Below are 19159 nucleotides of genomic sequence, written 5' to 3' on the forward strand. Positions count from 1 at the left end.
AACTCACTGACTAATTTCCAAGTTAGAAATGCACAAATCTCTTTCCAAATGGGAGGCGGTGTGTAACTTTGAAATAATTTCAATGGTTCCATAGCTGAAGGCCAACTGAGATTTTAGCTTCATCTTCTGGAAGACTATTCAGCCATGTACATTAGCTGGAGTTTGAAAGCAAAACAAGTAGTAAAAGAAAAAGGAAGACTTTTAAAGGAGAATGAAACAACCACAACAAGACAAATAACCCTGAATCACAAATTAAAACGTTCCCATTGGCAGAGACACAAAGGTAATATTTTCACTAGAATGAATAGCCCTAGAAAAATTTGTTCTCCAATATCAGACACAACCAGGCCTTTCCTTCCATATGAGACATGAATGTCTCCTTTTTCCACTTCATCTTTTGTAGTTATCCAAACAAAATTTTAGCAGCAGAAAAAAATAATGAATTTAGTCCATTTAGGTCCAGAATTTCCTCGTTAATGTATTAACTCCCTGGCAGTAGTCAAACAGGGCACTCTAACTCCAGAATATTTCCTTTTCTTTTATCACCTTTAGAATTCCAATGTCACCGAATAACTAACTATATTCTACTTACATTTGTACCAGTGCAAGAAGCAGACATCTTAAGAGCACATTAATTTCATCTTACTGAACCTTTGAGAGGCTTTGAATAGCACAGAGGCAGACTGCTGTTTAAAATGTTCTTCTTTTTTTTTTTTTTTTTAATGTGTGTCAGAACACTTTAACTTCAACCATTCTGCTAAGAGTCTGTTGTTTTAGTTCAAAGTGTACACAAAGGAGAGGATCACCACATATGAACTAATATTTGCTTAACTGTCTTCCTTTCCCCAGTGCCCTGCAATTCAAGTGCCCTCTATTCCTTTCTTTAGCAGTCATGACGGTAAGTGAAGAAAAATTGCGTTGTTCCTGAGTACAGCATTTGCCAAAGAGTTTAGTGTTTGGCCTCTTGTTTCTCACAACTATGTGTTAAATGATGCCTTTACTTTCATGGAGGCTAAGGAACAAGAGGTCCAGGGGGTTAGATCAGGTAAGTTCTCTGCCCCTGAGTTGCTGCTTCATCCTCCGGAAGTCAGAGTGCCCACTTCTCCCCCCGTATGTAACAGTTCTGAAAATAAATAACTGCCACCCTGGGTGGTGGGTAAAAGTAAACTTAAATGCAAAACCAACACCAACAAGAGAAAGACAGAGACAGAGACAGAGACAGAAACAGAGAGAGGAGAGGGAAGAAGAGGAAGATGAAGGAAAGAGAAAAAAGATAGAAAATGGTCCCTGAAGACCATCTGGAAACTCACTAGGGTGGTCACTTCTCTCTGCTGTGGGCAGTAGTTAGATGTGAACCAACGTTGTCAATCATTCACTCCCAAAGCTGTCATATGACTTGAAGTTGCAACACAGAACAGCAATATCAAAGCTTGAAGTGGGGTGAAGAGAGGAAGAACAACACAGCGGATCCTTGAATGTTACTACACATCTGCGTTTGGAAAGATTTCCACAACTTTTCTTATCTTTCCTTCATCTGACCTTCATTTTTTCCTTCCCTTATCTCCTATCGCTCCCTTTCTAGAGCCCACCACGTAGCAAATCTAAAGGTGGGGACAAAGGGCTAAATTGTGACAATGGTGGAAGGGGAGAAACACAGTCGGCTCCTTCACACCTCCTGCACCTGCGTGCCAGCTCCTTTGTTTACCCATCCCCCCAACTTCCCAGCCACACTGCTTCCAACGGTGGTAGTCCCCACAATTTCAAAACCCAGACTCCCAACATCACGCTGCCTTTTTTGCCCATTTCAGAAGTGCTTTTCAACCTGCCGAGAGTTCCTAAAGATCCAAATGCCGTATCATTTTTACCCACCTTTTCATTGCCACTGCTGCTTTGATCCCTTCGATTAACCGCGCTTAGAGAAAAGCTGTTTATTCTCTAGACGCTTAATAACAGCATTGCTTACAGGCGTATCAAAATAATGTCTGTGTATACTTGATCCCCGGAGGCACTCAATTTTTTTCAGGGTTGTTATACAATAAAGCTCTCTTTATAAGATTGTTTTTCAATTGAGTATTGGAAATAGAGAGGGGTAAGGCAAGCCCTATTTACCTTCACAGTTTCACACCCATTCATCTCTAGAGGGAGCATGTGTCTCTTTTGGACCACAGGGCATTGCAGAGCCGAGCCAGGAAGTACAAAATGGTGTTCTCCTTCTGCCATGTTCCGTGTCCAGAGCCAAGTAAGGGAGCACAGGTACTGCTCCCCGCAGCAGCTAAGCCTGTGGTCTCTCCTCCAGGCCTCCCCAGGGAACAGAGCCTAGAACTATAGTTGATCCATCTCTGAACATAAGTGTTTTACTGTCTTTCTAAGGCCAACATCCCCCATCCCAGAGTCCTTTTGGATGTCTTCCCTTTTACAGGCCCCACTGAGACGTCTCTCTGCTCAGTCAACACTGCAGTTGTCTCTGGCTGGGCCCTCTGGGCTTTAAGTAGGTCGATTGTGACCAGAAAGTTCTAGTTGTTGCTTTTGCTTCTCACTGCAGGTGGCAAGCGGCTTCCTGTGTGTGGTTCACATCAGGCTCTGCTTATTATCACGGCATATCTTACCTGGTTTTGTTTCTTCTTCTTTTCCTCTGGCCCCTGGCCCATTTCTGCTAAAGTAAGAGTGTCGTTTCTTCAACAAATAAAGGATTTCCTCTGAGCTCTCATAGGTTTGGTAAAACTCCATTGCTTTCATATTTCTTTTCCCCACCTAGGAGCTCTTTCCAAAAAGCACTACACCACAAGTGCTATTGGATGGCATACGGTGCCAAAAATATTTTTTTTAAATTTCATTTTGAGTACAAGCACTTGTAAAACCTTGGGCACATAAGCCCCATCACCTGCCTGAGTTCTCACCAGGCCGTGGACCCAGTTATTCAGAGATTGCATATCTGAGTCCTTTCTTTTTATTTACTCTTTCATTAGGAAGGAAATGAACATGGAATCAAAATTAGAGCATTAGATTTTGTTCCTCGTTGGTTAATTCTCTTCTTCGGGGAAAGGATTTGCAGAAATAGATTGAAAGATCAGTTTTTTTTAAAGTTTTGAAATAACCTGTGAATTTAGTAATCATTTATTGAGTGTTTACTTCAGGCACTGGACTGTATGAATTCAATAATATTGTAAGGGTACTATTACTATCTGCATTTTACAGATTTATAAATAGATTCAGGCTAACTAACTTGCTGAAGGTCTCAAACAAGAACATAACAAAGCAGAAGTATTAGTACAGATTTTACTGAATCCAAAACCTGTGTTATTAGCTGCCCTGCCAAGGAGCCTCCCTTACAGATAAACTTATATTATTGTCCAAGCTCTCATAATGATCCTTTAGAGTTTAAGGCACCATAGCTGCCAGCATTTGTGGGGTTTTTTGTTTTGTTTTTGCTAGCCCTCTACCTACATTTTTTTAAAAATCAGGACTATTGATTCCCAGGATAAGTGAACATGCTTCTGCCCCGCCTTAACTAGGTAAGGTCTCTGTACTGAATTCAGGTCACCTTCTGATTCCTGTGGCCTGTCATGTAGCAGTGTAATGACCCTTCCCAGTCGAACAACAGCCTGACAGTGGCAAACTCTCTCAAACACATCACTAAAATATTTCAGACATGTTACCTGACATGCTGAATGTTAACCATGGTATTGCTCTAGGGGTATTCTTCTAAGGCACTTTAGCTTTTGCTCAAATTCCACATTACTTCAACCAAGCCTCTTATGAAACAACTTTCATAAAACTGTACAAATGAAACTCCTTTTTCTCACTCCAGAGGACCCCCTCAATTTCCACACAGAAGCCATCTAAGCAAATCTGAATTTATCCTGATATTTAAAAGACTTTGACTTTTCCTATTCCCATCAGTATTATTAATATTAACAGTAGACATTTGTACATTTTTAATGCACATTTCACATGTATAATCTCACTTAATTCTCACAGCACCCCATGGGTGGATATTATTGTTTCATTTTATAGATGGGAAAACTGAGCTCAGAGAGATTAGATAACCTGATAAGATTGGTAATCAGGTGAGGTCTTTTGACTCCAAAACCAATGCCCCTACTCCTACACCACATTCTTGGTGCCTAATCGGCAGATATTTCCTTTCTTTCCTTTCAGATATTTCCTTTCCTTTCTGCTAATTGGTAGATATTTATAAGGACCTCTAGCACATGTCAAAATATGTCCTTTCTTTTTTCCCTGAAAGAGGGGCTCCCAGATGAGCAAAAAGAGACAAAGAAAACTTAAAGGCATACCAAATGTCTTAGAAAACATTACAGAGATGAGCCATTACCAACTCCTGGTGGTTTTCTTTCTTTTTTTGGAGGGCAGTGATTCTGCTGACCCAATCACCTACAAAGTTCAAGTCTGGGCCTTTGTTGGAGCTAGTGGTCCAGGAAATACGTTACTCACAGAAGCTGATATGAAAAATTTAAGTTGTTAGCAACAATAGATATTGTAAACTATGATAAATATATATGCCTTAGCCATTTGGCATTTTGAAATAACGCATTTCCATGCTTCCATAAGGTAGGTCTTGAACAACATGTAGTTCTACAGGATGGAGTCTTAAAGCTTGAAAGACAGAAAGTAAAGACCGGTAGATTCTCGTAAAGAAGAAGAAGGAATACAAGTTTCTGGATATGATTTTTAAACTCTTCTAACAGTTTCCTAGATATATACCACCTCCAGGAGTGACCAGCAAGTGCCTCATACCTTTCACTATACCTCAGCATGGTAGTTTATATGCACTGTCCTCTATGCACTTGAATGGTGCTGCTGACGCACAGTAGGTCGGGTTTCTGTGCTGCTTTTTCTAATGCAGTGATACTTTGTTTTTACTGAAGTATAATTGCTCTACAATATTATGTAAATGACAAGTGTACAATATGGTGATTCACAATTTTTAAAGGTTATACTCCATTTATAGTTATTACAAAATATTGGCTATAGTTGTACAATGTATCCTTGTAGCTTATTTTATACCTAATAATTTGTACCTCTTAATCTCCTGCCCCTATCTTGACCGTCCCCCCTTCCCTCTCCCCACTGGTAACCACTAGTTTGTTATCTATATCTGTGAGTCTGCTTCTTTTTTGTTATATTCACTAGTTTGTTGTATTTTTTAGATTCCACATATAAGTGATATCATACAGTATTTGTCTTTCTTTATCTGGACTTATTTCACTAATCATAATATTCTCTAGGTCCATCCACATTGCTGCAAATGGCAGAATTTCATTCTTTTTTATGGCTGAGTAATATTTCATTATATATATATATATGCCATATATTCTTTATCCGTTCATCTGTTGATAGACACTTGGGTTGCTTTTATATCTTTGTTATTGTAAATACTGCTGCTATGAACATTATGTTGCATGTACCTTTTTGAATTAGTGTTTTCATTTTTTTCTGATATACACCCAGGAGTGGAATTGCTGGATCACATAGTAGTTCTATTTTTAGTTTCTTAAGGAAAATCTGTACTGTTTTCCACAGTGGCTGCACCAATTTACTTTCCCACCAACAGTGCACGAGGGTTCCCTTTTCCCCATATCCTCACCAGCATTTGTTATTTGTGTTCTTTTTGATGATAGTCATTCTGACAGGTGTGAGGTGATATCTCACCATGGTTTGTAACTAACGCAGTGATGTTTGATCTACCTTCATTTGCTCTGCCTCACCTAGCCACCCCTTCTGCTACTAATGCATTTGTACTCATCAGCAACTGCTGACAGAAGCAGACGCACAGGCTCTGTCTGTGGCACCATCAAACCTAACTAGCACACTCAGAGACCAAGCCCATGAGGCTGAAGCTTAGTGTTCCAGCCACCAGGACACTTGGGGCTTGTTATTTTGTGCTGGTAGTGGTGACTTTTCATCATCCAGATCTTTCACTTCTCATAGAGTTTTCACCATTTTTCTAAAAGGAAGCATGGAGGCCAGAGCCAGACAACCTGGATTAGTCACATCTCTGCCACAAATTAAACATACCTTGCTGGGCAAGTCCCTTAAACTTCCCTGACTCTCAAACTTCTTATGTGTAAAATGGAATAATAGTACCTGCTTTCCAGGTTGTTGGCAGGATTAAATAGTTGGCACCTTTATACCATCATCACTCCCCTTTGCTGGAAGGATAAAATCCTAATCCCTTAACATTATCTAAAACCCCTTTATTTGCCCTCCAGTCTCATCCTTTGCCATTCTCCCCCCTTAAAAGTCTGGGCATCAGTCACATCAAACTTCTTTCCCTTCCTTAAACATACCTCTCTCTTTTGCACAAACTCTTCCTCTTCCCCCTCCCCATCCTGAACTTTGCTTGGATAATTATTTAAGTCTTAGTTTCCACATCAGCTCTTCCAAGAAGCTTTCTCTGACATCACCTCTCCCCTCCCCCAGCCAACTCTACACTAGAACACTAGGTACTTTACATGTGAAAGCCATCACTCACTCACTTAAAAATATTTATTGAGCACTCAGTTACTGCTCTATATTCCAGATAGAGTGAACAAGAGGCACAAGGTCTCTGCTCTCACTTTAGTTGGGGAACAAGAAAATAAAGAACTCAACTAATTAGGACTAAGGAGAAATTTAGGTAGGACAGGTTCATAATCCTTTATCCAAAACCACTGGGATTACAAGTATTTCAAAATTCAGGATTTTTCAATTTAGAAAGGTAATACAGTGTTCATACTGTTTGTTAAACCAACAGGGTCTGAGTTAGCTCCCCATAAATCAAACACATTAATGTCATTGCAATAAACTATATAAATATTCCTAATAAATGAAATAAAGATTATAGTACTAATAGGTTTGCACTCAAGAGGGAAATTCTTTTAGTTTACAGAGGTGTTTGGATCTGGGAACTGTGAATGAAGAAGATGGGATGAAGAGAGGCTTGGGAGGGGAGAAGGGCTTGAGATTGTGTGATCCAAGAAGGCCTCTCTTGGGAGATGATGTTGGACCTGAGACAGGAAAGGTGTGTAGAAGCCTCACATGTAAAAGTCTGAGGGAAGAGCATGCCAACCTGGAGGAGCCCCTCAAGCAATGACCCAAAGGCTGAAGCTTGGTTTAATTAATTCTTTAATTTTCTGCCTCCTACTTTGGGTCATAAACTCACTAACTCTAGAGATCATGTTTCTCTGGTTCACTGTGGCACTGTGCTCCCAGTGTGGACAAAGGTGCCTGACACAGAGGAGTTGCTCAAAAAACATTTGTTGAAGCAATGAAAATGATTGATTAACAAAATAAAATGAAGTAGCTTATTATCAAAGGGTTAGGTCAGAGGAGATCAATATGGCACACAGGAAGATCAAGATCTTAAAAACCACAGAGGAAGCTGGTGAAATTGACACTAAGAGGTCTCCAACTTCTACCATTTTGCTTTGTCCACTAAATTTGGGAGCCAGTAGTAGCTCACTGGATCACCAGCAGCGCCTCTCCACCAGCAGACACTGAGGGAAGAAAGCCCTCGTTCTGGGATGTTTGCCAGTGGGGCAATAAGAAGTGTTTGCTAAAGAACAAAGCAGCTGCTGAGATGCAGTCATAAGGAACAGTCATGCTCAGTTATAAATGCGCCCTCCCCCCAGCTCTGGCCCACAACCCTCTCTCTCTCCCAGCCTGGTGGGCCCTTCCTTTGGGTCAAGGCACTGAATCCACCCAGCCTGCCCAACAGTGGGGAGACACTGCATGGCTCCTTCAAAGCATAATTCTTTATGCCAAACTTTACATCAGAGAAGAGTCTCTGTAAAGTAAATCCCTCCTAGAGGCAGTCCAGAGCTCCTCCTTACTTCCTCCTCTGTGTTCCCCTGCAATGTTTCCTCAAACTCCAATAACTTCAAGTCTCTTCTGCAACCCGTGGTATGACAGACACATCAATCATAAAATCAGAGGCTGAAAGAGACATTGAGAGGTAATTTGAGTCACATCTTCTCCATTTTCAGACTCAGACACACTTAAACAAACTTTAGAAGAGAAGAATCTACCACCTATATTATTTTAAGCCCAGGAGGCAGAAATTCCATGATCTTTCATAACAACTCAAGTCATTGACTGTGGGGGGAGGGACGGGATTTACTTCTCATCCCAATGAAGACCAAGACATGGTCTTTAATTAGAACTAATAACATTAAAAGTTTAAACTTCTCGGAGGCTTATATTAAGAAATTGATGCTAGATGGCAGTAAAGTCAAAATCTGTAAATATTTTGTGTTCTTGCATGTGAGGGTCAAGATGATCGATGTTTGGAGACAAAACAAAATAAGGAGATGGCTCAAATAGAGGAGAGTGTAGCTTTTATTGACTGTTTTGGTTTCAGAAAAAGACTTCTGTGAATTTTCTATCCTCCCTCATTGAAACTATATCAGCAAAAGAACAGCTATTCGCCTCTATTACAAATTAGGTCATCACTACATCTGGAAAACATTAATGCCCAGGGGTTTGCCTAGTTACATCCACTAACGTTGCTAACAGGTTCCATTAAGCAGAGTACCTAGATTTCATCTCTCTTCTTTTCCTAAACTCTTTTTAAAAAAATAAATTTATTTCTTTATTTTTGGCTGTGTTGGGTCTTTGTTGCTGCGCGCAGGCTTTCTCTAGTTGCGGCGAGCGGCGGCCACTCTTCCTTGCGGTGCGCGGACTTCTCATTGCGGTGGCTTCTCTTGTTGCGGGGCACAGGCTCTAGCGTGCGGGCTTCAGCAGTTGTGGCAAGTGGGCTCTAGAGCACATTCTCAGTAGCTGTGGTACCTGGGCTTAGTTGCTCCGTGGCATGTGGGATCTTCCCGGACCAGGGATCGAACCCATGTCCCCTGTATTGGCAGGTGGATTCTTAACCACTGCCCCACCAGGGAAGCCCCTTTTCCTAAACTCTTAACCTTTCAGGTTCTCTTCTATCAGAGAGCTACTGGTTGTAGTATATTTGAATTTCTCCTATAATGAGCTGATTTTTTAAAAAAAACTCTTGTACAAGACAATTTGGAAGGGATCTACACACTCATATACCAAGACCACTGTCCTTTTTAAAAAAAAATCACCGAATGATATCCAAACTATAAAAATCAATATACAAAGGTCCAACAAGGAACAAATAATCTGGTTGAACAAGTACGATTGAACAAATCACCATGGCATGTACAAGGCATCATGGTACACCCTGTGGAGGATGCAAAGAGGCCTAAGATGCAGTGACTACCTTCAGCAAAACACCTCTCCAGTGTGACCTGGAGATACCTGCAGACACGGCAGCATGTGGCAGGTGCAAGGTAGAGACCCCGTAATGCACAAATAGGAGTACAGAGGAGAGAGAAGACGCTTACATCTGCCAGAGAAACCATGAACAGTTTCACCAAGAAAGTGGCATTGGAACTTAGCCTTGAAGGATAGTGAATATTTTAGTATCATTTTTTTAAAAAAATAAGTCTTCATTTATTTAAGCCACTTCAGTCAGATTTTTTGCTGTTTGTGAGAGAGTGCATTCCTGAATTATGTAGTGGAGAATGCCAACAACCAAAGATATTCTTTTTTAACTGAGGTATAAATTGACATATGACATATGACTTTCAGTTGTACAACATAATGATTCGATATCTGAATAAATTGTGAAATGATCACAATATGTCTAGTTAACATCCATACCCACGCATAGTTACCAAAAAAAATTTTAATCTTTTTGATTGCAAGAAAAAACTACAACTCAGACTGGCTTCAATAAAGAAAGATTTTTGTTTCACTTAACAAGAAGACCAAGGTAGAGAGGGCTCTGGGCTCATCATGAGTAACTTCATGATATCGGTCAGTTTCTCTCTATCTCCTCCGCTATTTTACATCCTTCATCTTCACCTTCATCTCTGATTGGGTGGCAGTAGTTCAGGCATCACATCCAGACACAGCCATGTTCAAATGAAGAAGAGGAATGGTCTCCTTCACTGGAAGGGTAAAGCCTTTACCAGCAGATTTCCTTTACATCTTGGTGGCCATATAAAGTTTCCTCAACCAATCCCTGCAAAAGACAGGGAATTCCCAGGGTTGGATTAGACTGCCCATCCTCTGCAGTGAAAAGTATCTAGGGGGAGTCATCACAATGGGTAGTATACAATGAAACAGACAGAAATGAAGGGCTGGGCATTCCTTGTGGAGGAAACATCGCAAACAACAGCAAAGAGTCAGAAAATATCGGGTATGAGAATCAGAATACAAATGTGAATAAGATACAGAAGATATAGCAAGAGAATGAAGGGAAGGAAGAGAAGCAAAAAAACAATGAAAAGTATCATTTATTAGGCACTGTGTGTCAGACGTTATGCCCCCAAATTTACATGCATCATCATATTTAGTTCTCACAATGACTGTTTTGTAAGGGATATTATTACCCCACATTTCAGATGCCAAAATTGAGGCTGACAGAGATTTAAGAGATTGTGCAAGTTCACACAGGTAGTAGGTGGTGGAATCAAGATTTAATTGAAGATCCATTTAATTCCAAAATTCATATTTCAGGGGACAGAGGAATCTAATTTAGCTAAAGAATAGAGTACATGTATACAGGGCACTGAAAAAAAGCCAGATATAATTGGGTCTGTGTTGTGGAAGAATTTAATACCAAAATAAGGAGTTTGGATTTTATTCTGTGGGTGAAAGGAGATATTGAAAATCTTTGTGTTAAAAAAAAGAAGTCAAGATTAGAACTATATTTTAAACAGAATATCCTGTCTGTGACTTGTAGAATGGATTATGATAGGAAATCTGACTACTGAATGACCTAAGAGGTGATGGCAATAATTTGGCAAATCATAGAAAGGATTTGACTTCAAGTTAATGGCATTGGGGCTAAGGAAAAGAGAAGATGATGAAGAAGGAGAAGAAGAAGGAGAAGGAGAAAGAGAAAAAGAAGAATTCTGTAGGAATTTGATAACTAATTGTAGGATATGAGGGATTAGGAAGAAGGTGAGGTGAAAGATGACTCAGAGCTTTGAAGTCTTGGAAACTGGATAAACGGTGGCATTATTCACATTAGAAGAAACAACAAGAGGAATTGTTTAGCTGGTGGGAGGAAGGGCAAGACTTTACTACTAACTTCTTAAAATTGTCCTTAAGCAGAGCCTTGATATTTAGCACAAGATGAGACAACAAAACAGGAAAGATCAGTGCTAGAGACTGAGAAGAAACACGCTAATTAGTTTTTCCACCTCTCCAAGTCTGTCTTTGATCTCCTTTCCTCAATCCCTTCATTGTTTGGCAATTGCTCCATTAGAGGATGGAATAACACACACAGGGATGGTATAATTCAAATAAGCCCATTTTGCTACTTGTCAACAAAAGTTTTGACTACAGGAGGAGTTTGCCATAAAGAAACCTAATTTAAAAAAATTGGAATTCACAAAAATTAATTTGCACAGGTCATATGATTAAGCAAAAAGATTTCCTTCTTTCAAAACAGTTGGCCCCAAAAACCCTTTTGCATACTTCCTCAATCTGGCTTAATTTACAAATAACACATCCAAAAATGTTACCTGTACATGTATAGCAACACTCTTCTTACTTTCTATGTTAAAACTGCACCAAATAAGATTTCAGCTGGGTTTATGTTAAGATTTCATTTATCCTTTTTCTACTTGACTATTGTGATCAATCTTAGAACACCCACAATTTCACTACTGCTACTCTTAAATTTTAACCTTACCTGAGGCTCAGAAGCCAATCATGAGAGTCTTAGCTGACTGATTAATGTTATAATGTTGTTATTTCTATTTTATATTACCATGGATGCTATCCTGGTGTTCTCTTAGCAGCTTAAAACAATGCCCACTTACTGGCTCACAGTTCTGTAAGTCATAAATCCAGCATGGTGTGACTGAGTTCTCTGCTCAGGATATCACAAGGCTGAAATCAAGTTGTCAGCCATCTGAATTTGGAAGTTCCAAGAAATATCCACTTAGAAGCTCATATTTGTTGTTGGTAGAATTCAGCTCCTTGCAGTTGTAGGACTGAAGTCTCCATTTCCTCACTAGCTACTCTCTATGTGTTATTTTCAGGCGCTTTCCATGTGGCCCCCATAGGCAATTCACATGACCTTTGCTTTCTTCCCCGCCAGCCAGTGAACATCTCTAGGACTCTGTCTTTTCTTACCATCCAGAGAAAACCCTTTGCCTTTAAAGAACACCTGTGATTAGGATAGACCCACTCAGATAATCTCACTATCTTAATATCAACTGATCGGTTACATCTCCAAAATCCCTTTGCCAAGTAAGATAACATAATCACAGGAATAACACTAGGAGGCAGAGATCGTGGGGCCATCGTAGAATTGTACCTGCTGCACATACTGTTATATTTTATTTATTATTTTTATTTTTGTTTGTAATAACATCACAGTTATTATAAATCCTAATAAATTCTGAACAAGTTGTCCCTTTAGTTTTTCTCCAAAGATACTACGCTCATCTCTTTTCTTCTACTTGACCTCTTAAAATTGTTTTCCTTTCGCCTTGCTCCATTCCGTAACACTTCTTTGATGTTTCTTTTTCCCTTTACTTCTTCTTCCTTATTCATTTTCTCTCTATTCATCTCCAACCTCCTCTTTCAATGTCTCCAGGTAAGGATATTGTCATTTTGTGTATATTTTACACAGATGTTCTGTAATTATTTATAATGATATGCTACACTTCTATGGTGTCTCTCATCAAAACCTCAAAGCTTATAAGCATTAATTATGCAATGTAAAAATACACTGTGAGGATGTAGTGAGTGATTATTCCATTTTACGGATGGGAAAACTAAGACTGAAAGGGGTCAAGAATCTTCCTAGATCATCCAGTTAATAGAGAAAAGAGAGGGGTTGAAGCCTGGTAATTTGTCTTCCCCTTCCTCTGATAACCCTTAGGGAAGTTTTTTTAAGTTCCTCCCAATGATTACAGGTTCAGAACTTCTCTCTTGTCATTGATGGTGTCTCTGCCGCCTACCAGCATCCACACAGGAAATGATATGTTCAGGAAAGGGGCACTGGTGCTGTTAAAGCCTGACAGAGTGTGTGGAGGGAAATAATTTAGGTGAAAGAGAACCAGAGCCAGAATTAACTGGGGAGTGAGGGGTTCAGACATACAGTCACCAAACTCCTGAACTAAAAGAAACTATGGAAGTCATCTAGTTCTCACCTGACAAATGATGAGAATGAATCTCAGAGAAGCAAAGTAGCTTAAACTTTATTCCAGAATGAGCTCAGAGCTGAGCTGGTATCAGAGTCCCAGTGTTGGGACAATCAGGGCAATGACCTTCCCACTGTGTCTCGCTGCATTGTGCTTCCCCTTCTACTCCCCACTACCCTCTAGTGGTGGGGGGAGGAAGTGGAAATTTGGGGGCAGGGTGCTGGCACAGGCTGGACGTTTGGGGTGGGAAAGAAAGGAATGGCTCTAAAATGTGTTTCAAGTTGATACATACTTAATGTTGTTAAGAGGAAATTCTACCTCCTGGTCATCTGTTCTTTGTTCTTCATTGTGGCTTAATTCTGGTCCCCCCTCCTAAGAGCAAGATGGTCTTACTTATCTATTTTCCATTTTATGTTTACCTTAAAATCTTTTTCTAATTTGAAAACTCTCCCCACTCCCAACCACCATGTCCTTGACCCCAAATCAAATGTTTGGAGGTGAGAACAAGTGGCCCCATTTGAAGAGAACACAATTAGAATTACTCTAAACTTTGTTTTAGAGTCTTCCAAGCTCTTTAGTCCTCTATTTTATAAAAGGAAATGTGAATACACCATAAGAAGACACATCTAACAGTTGTAAAGTTGCCATTCTTAAATAAGGAGTATTTCTTGAGGTATTTTTGAAAATAATTTCTCGCAGAAAAAAAACCCAAAAAACCTCCTGTGGAGAAGTGGCAGTTGAGTAAACACTTCATGTGAGCAGGTGGAAGCAAAAAAGCTATCCTGTCAAAGGTTCACAGGCACCCAATACTCAAACCAGAAAATTGCAAAGCAGCATGAAAACGGCGGAACTGCAGTTTTATTGTGCCTGAAATCCTAAAGTTAACCTGCCTGTGACCTTTTTTGATTATGGTCTTATAGCCTTCCTTTTCTACCCATAGAGCTGAAAAATGAAGCCTGTGAAAATCCAGAAAATTCTTGGATCTGTCTGCTTTTGAAATTGTTTTTGAAATTCTTTCAAAAATAAAAGTTATTTTTCAGAACATTCATTATTTTGAACACACACACACCCACACGAAACTTCTGTCTGCCTAGATCTACTCTGATACCAACACCTCCTGAAATGTTTTTTAATTAAATTTGAAATTTTAGTGTAGACAAATGATCTTTATAGATGAATATTTTTTCAGTGATTTGAATTGTCAACATTTGACAGCAATTACTTTTCAGGCTAGAGCCTTATGGAGGCCTAGCTTTCACTCTCCCTCTAAATACGCTTTTTATACTAGTTTATAGCCCTAAAACACATATAATTCTTAATTTTGAGATGCTGTTTTTATAGTAATAATTATGGCTCTATTATTTGAATTTTTTCAATATGAAAAAGGCAAGATTTGGGGGCACACTTACTAAGTGCTCTAAATTATAAAGTCACGAATATGCTTTTTAATACAGAGAAACATTTAGAATTATCAAATACAGAAAATAGGTATATACTCTAGCTTTTGTTTGATACTTTGCATAATTGTGTTAAAAATCTTACTTTTACAGACTATTGAAAGACATGGGGGGAAAGTAATGACATAATGTTTAATGAAAAGGTCAAGACAGCTTCTTGGTGATTCTAGTTCTTAACAAGCTTCTTCCTACTGCCCTCCACCACCCAACCTGAACAAAGTATTAAGGGTTAGGGTTAGGGTGCTTAAAAACCTTTATTCATTTCAACACTGCTTATTGTTTTGTGTTTTTCTTTAATGTTACAAAACTAACAAAAGAAGAGAACTTCCTTACCTTGGTAAAATAGAGTATGATTCAGCCATAAAAAAGAAGGAAATCCTGCCTTTTGTGACAACATGGATGGAATTCGCAGACATTATGCTAGGTGAGATAAGTCAGACAGAGAAAGACAAATACTGTATGTTGTCAGTTATATGTGGAATCTGAAAATGTCTGAATTGAATTCAGACATTGAGAGTAGAATGATGGTCACCAGGGACTTGAGGGTGGGGAAAATGGAGAGACATTTCTCAAATAATACAAATTTCCAGCTATAAGATAAATAAGTTCTGGGGAATCGAAAGTACAGCATGGTGATCATAATTAACAATATTGTATTATATACTTGAAAGTTGTTAAGAGAATAGGTCTTAAATGTTATCAACAAAAAAAGTGGTAATCATGTGAGGGGATAGAAGTACTAACTAACTTTATTGTGGTAATTATTTCACAATATATACATGTATCAAATCATTATGGTGTACACCTTAAACTTACATATGTTATATGTCAATAATATCTCAATAAAGCTGGAGAAAAACTCCCTGTGGAGTCTCTTCTCTTTTGTCCTCTTTCCTTCCAATTGGAGGCAATTTCTGGACCATGGCACAAGGAGGACAACCCAAACTGGTAGTATTGCTGAGTTGAGGTGGCAGAGATAGGTGTGCAGAACAGCAGAGACAGATAGAATTGGGGGGAGAAAAGGAGAGACTCCATAGAGAAGGAGCCCCACAAGTCTTTGGTTAAATATGTGCATGTGGAGAGTGAAACTCCACAAGGCCAGGCAAAAACAAGTTCTAAGTAAAGAACAAATTACTAGAGAATTTTAAGGCAAACAATTCCCAGAGTGCACACATGGCTTGGAATTGTTCAAATTCCCTCCACTTAGAATGGAGAAACCTCACTTGAACACAAACTATAGAAGGTTCACAACCCACCAGTAGTGCTAAATTTTTCCTAGGGTAAAGGCTACTCTAGATTTGTGCTTTAAAAGTCTTTTTTTTAAAAAAAAAAAAAAGGCTTAAAGGGATCAATCTGATCTGGAAGTAACTTAACTACCACCCATAACAAAATCCAAGAGTCCTTAAAGGAAGATAACAAAATCCAGCACTCAACAAAGTAAAACTCACAATTATTAAACAGGTGAAGATGCAAGAAAATGTGACCCATAATAATAAGAAAAATATCATACAATAGACATAGATGCAGAAATGACAAAAATGATGGAATTAACAAAGATTTAAAAAGAGATTTTGTAAATATGCTGAATTTGCCCAGAGTTAAACAAAAATATAAACATAATGATGAGATATATGAAAGATATAAAATAGAACCAAATGGAAATTTTGAAGATGTAAAATATATATGGAAAAATATTTTCCACTCAATTTAATTAATAGCATATTAGATACTATAGAAGAAAATATTAGTGATCTTGAAGACTTAGCAGTACAAACTATCCATAGTGAATCACAAAAAAGCAAAAAAAAGACTGAAAAAAATGACAGCCTCAGAGACTTGTGGATAATATCAAGCAATATAATATATAGGTAATTGAAATATTTGAAGAAATAATAACAAAATTTTTCAAAGTTTAATGATAACTATAAGCCCAAAGATCCAAGAAACTCAACAAAACTCAAACAAAATCAACATAAATTAAAGCGTACCAAGAAATATAATAATAATAATTTCTAAAATCCAGTGATGATTCAAAATTTTAAAAGCAGCCAAAGAGAAAACCTACATTATATTCAGAGAAACAAAAATAAAGATGACATAGACTTCTTGACTGAAACTATGCCAACCAGAAAACAATGAAACAATACCTTTAAAGTACTGAAGGGAAACACTGTCAATTTAGACTAGTATATCTACCAAAATAGCCTTCAAAACTAAAGATAAAATAAACTTTCTCAGGTAACCGAAAGCTGAGGGAGGGAATTTAACATCAGCAAAACTACACTATAAGGAATGTTAAAAAAGTTTTTCTGACAAAAACAAACAAACAACAACAACAAAAAATCCTGATGGAAACTTGGATCTACACAGAGGAATTTAAAAAACCAAAAATAATAAAAATATAGGGAAATACAAAAGAATTTTCCCTCATTTAAAAATTACTTAAAAGAAAATTGACTGTTTAAAACAAAAATAATAAAAATGTATTCTACAGTTTATAACATATGTATAAGATACTGAAAAAATTTTATATTATACATGAAGTGATATAATATCATTTTAATGTAAACTGTGATAAGATAAAGATCCACATGGCAAACCCTAGCAACTATAATAAAATTAAAAGGTAGCGAAAATAAGTTAATAATAAATATAAAATAGTATATTTTATTTATTTATTTATTATTATTTTTTTAATAATATATTTTAAAATACTCAATCCAAAATACTTCAGGAAATGAAAGGAAAAAAAAAAAGAAGGGAGGAGCAAATAAAAGGATGGTAGATTTAAATTCAACCATACTGATAATTATATTAAATATAAATAATCTTAAGACTCCAATTAAAATGCAATGCAGATTGTCAGATTAGATAACAAAATAAGACCCAACTGTAAGCCATCTACCAAAAAATGCCCTTTAAATATAATGATACAGATAGTTTAAAAGTAAAAGAATTGGAAAGCTATATACATCCAAAACTAACATAAGAGAACTTTAATGGACCAGGAACACTCTCAACTTAGGGCCAGTGCACTGAATGGTCCCTCCCCCTGGGGCACTTTCTCACACTTGTCCACAGGACTGATTCCCTCACCTTCTTCACATTATCACTCAAATGTCATCATCTCAATGGAGCCTACCCAGACTCCCCTATTTCAGATTGCCACTCAAATCACCCTCCCTCTCAGCACTCTAAATCACCCTTTATGCTCCTATTTTTCCTTCTGTTCCAGGACTCTATTACCTTCAAAGCATACAATTTATCAGGCTTACTCCTTACTGTCTGTCTCTCTCCCATTAGAATGTAAGCTCTTTAAGAGTTGGGATCTTTGTTTGTTCCTCACTGTATTCAGAGAGCTTAGAATAGTACCTGGCACCTAGTTGACATTCAGTGTACACTGGTTGTTGAATTATCTTACATCACTAGGTAAGATTGTGGCTGACCCCTTTGATTTCAGGTCTCTTGACACCTTATCTTGTGCTTTTTCTAGCTGCCTTGTTATAAGTTGATACAGTAATGGAACATTCCAAGAAAAGCTCACTGAAACTGGGTCTTCATTAACTGAAGTCTAACGTACTGAACAAGTAAAGTATCATTCTACTATATTCTGTGACTATGGATTGGATTTAGATTGGATATACATAGTCTCAGAGGACCAGACTAGAGAATATTGCTGAAGTTAAAGTGAATCAGATTATAGCTCGGTATAAACAACACTATCTAGTAATGACAGCTGTTCAAAGATGAAGTGGATGGCTGTAAAACAACTTTGATTTCCATTCACTTAAGATGTTCAAGTAAAGGATAGGAAGCCATTTGGTAAGAAATCCAAACATCAAATGTGTAACATGACCAGAACATCTTCCTGGGAAATCTACTTATGGATCAGTCCTACATTATCTTGTCTTTTCCAAGACTATTTTGCTCCTAGTTTTGTACAAGTTATTAAGAAATTCATGAAAATGAGTTTATACTTTTCAAGCTGTGCTAACAGGAGTAAAATGAAGTGAGATTTTAGTTAGTATCCCTCTTCTGACCCATTACCACTCTCCTTCTACCCACCTCCCTTCCCCCAACCTACAATATGACACCCTCACCACTGTCGTATATTGTTGTATTAATGAACAGTAATTTCCTCTTCAAATTACAGGTTGATTTCCTAAAGTGATTGAGTTGGACTTTTATTCAAGTCAATTCACTTTGCTTGAGTAACCTTAATGAAGAGGAATTATTTCCAGTCGTGTGCTGTAAAATGCTGAACAACTAGCTCTCAGAAAAAAATTAATTCCATTTTATAGTAATTCAGCAATGTAAATAATCCCACCATGGCTGATATCAAGATACCAGCATGATGCCACTGAATGTAGAGTTGGGAAGTGCTGCCATTAGTTTTCCATTGCTGCCATTAAAACATTAGCACAGGGACTTCCCTGGTGGCACAGTGTTTAAGAATCCACCTCCCAATGCAGGGGACACAGGTTCATGCTCTGGTCTGGGAAGATCCCACATGCCGTGGAG

This window comes from Balaenoptera borealis, assembly GCF_965194805.1.
Source record: "Balaenoptera borealis genome assembly, chromosome: 4".
Lineage (NCBI taxonomy): Eukaryota > Metazoa > Chordata > Mammalia > Artiodactyla > Balaenopteridae > Balaenoptera > Balaenoptera borealis.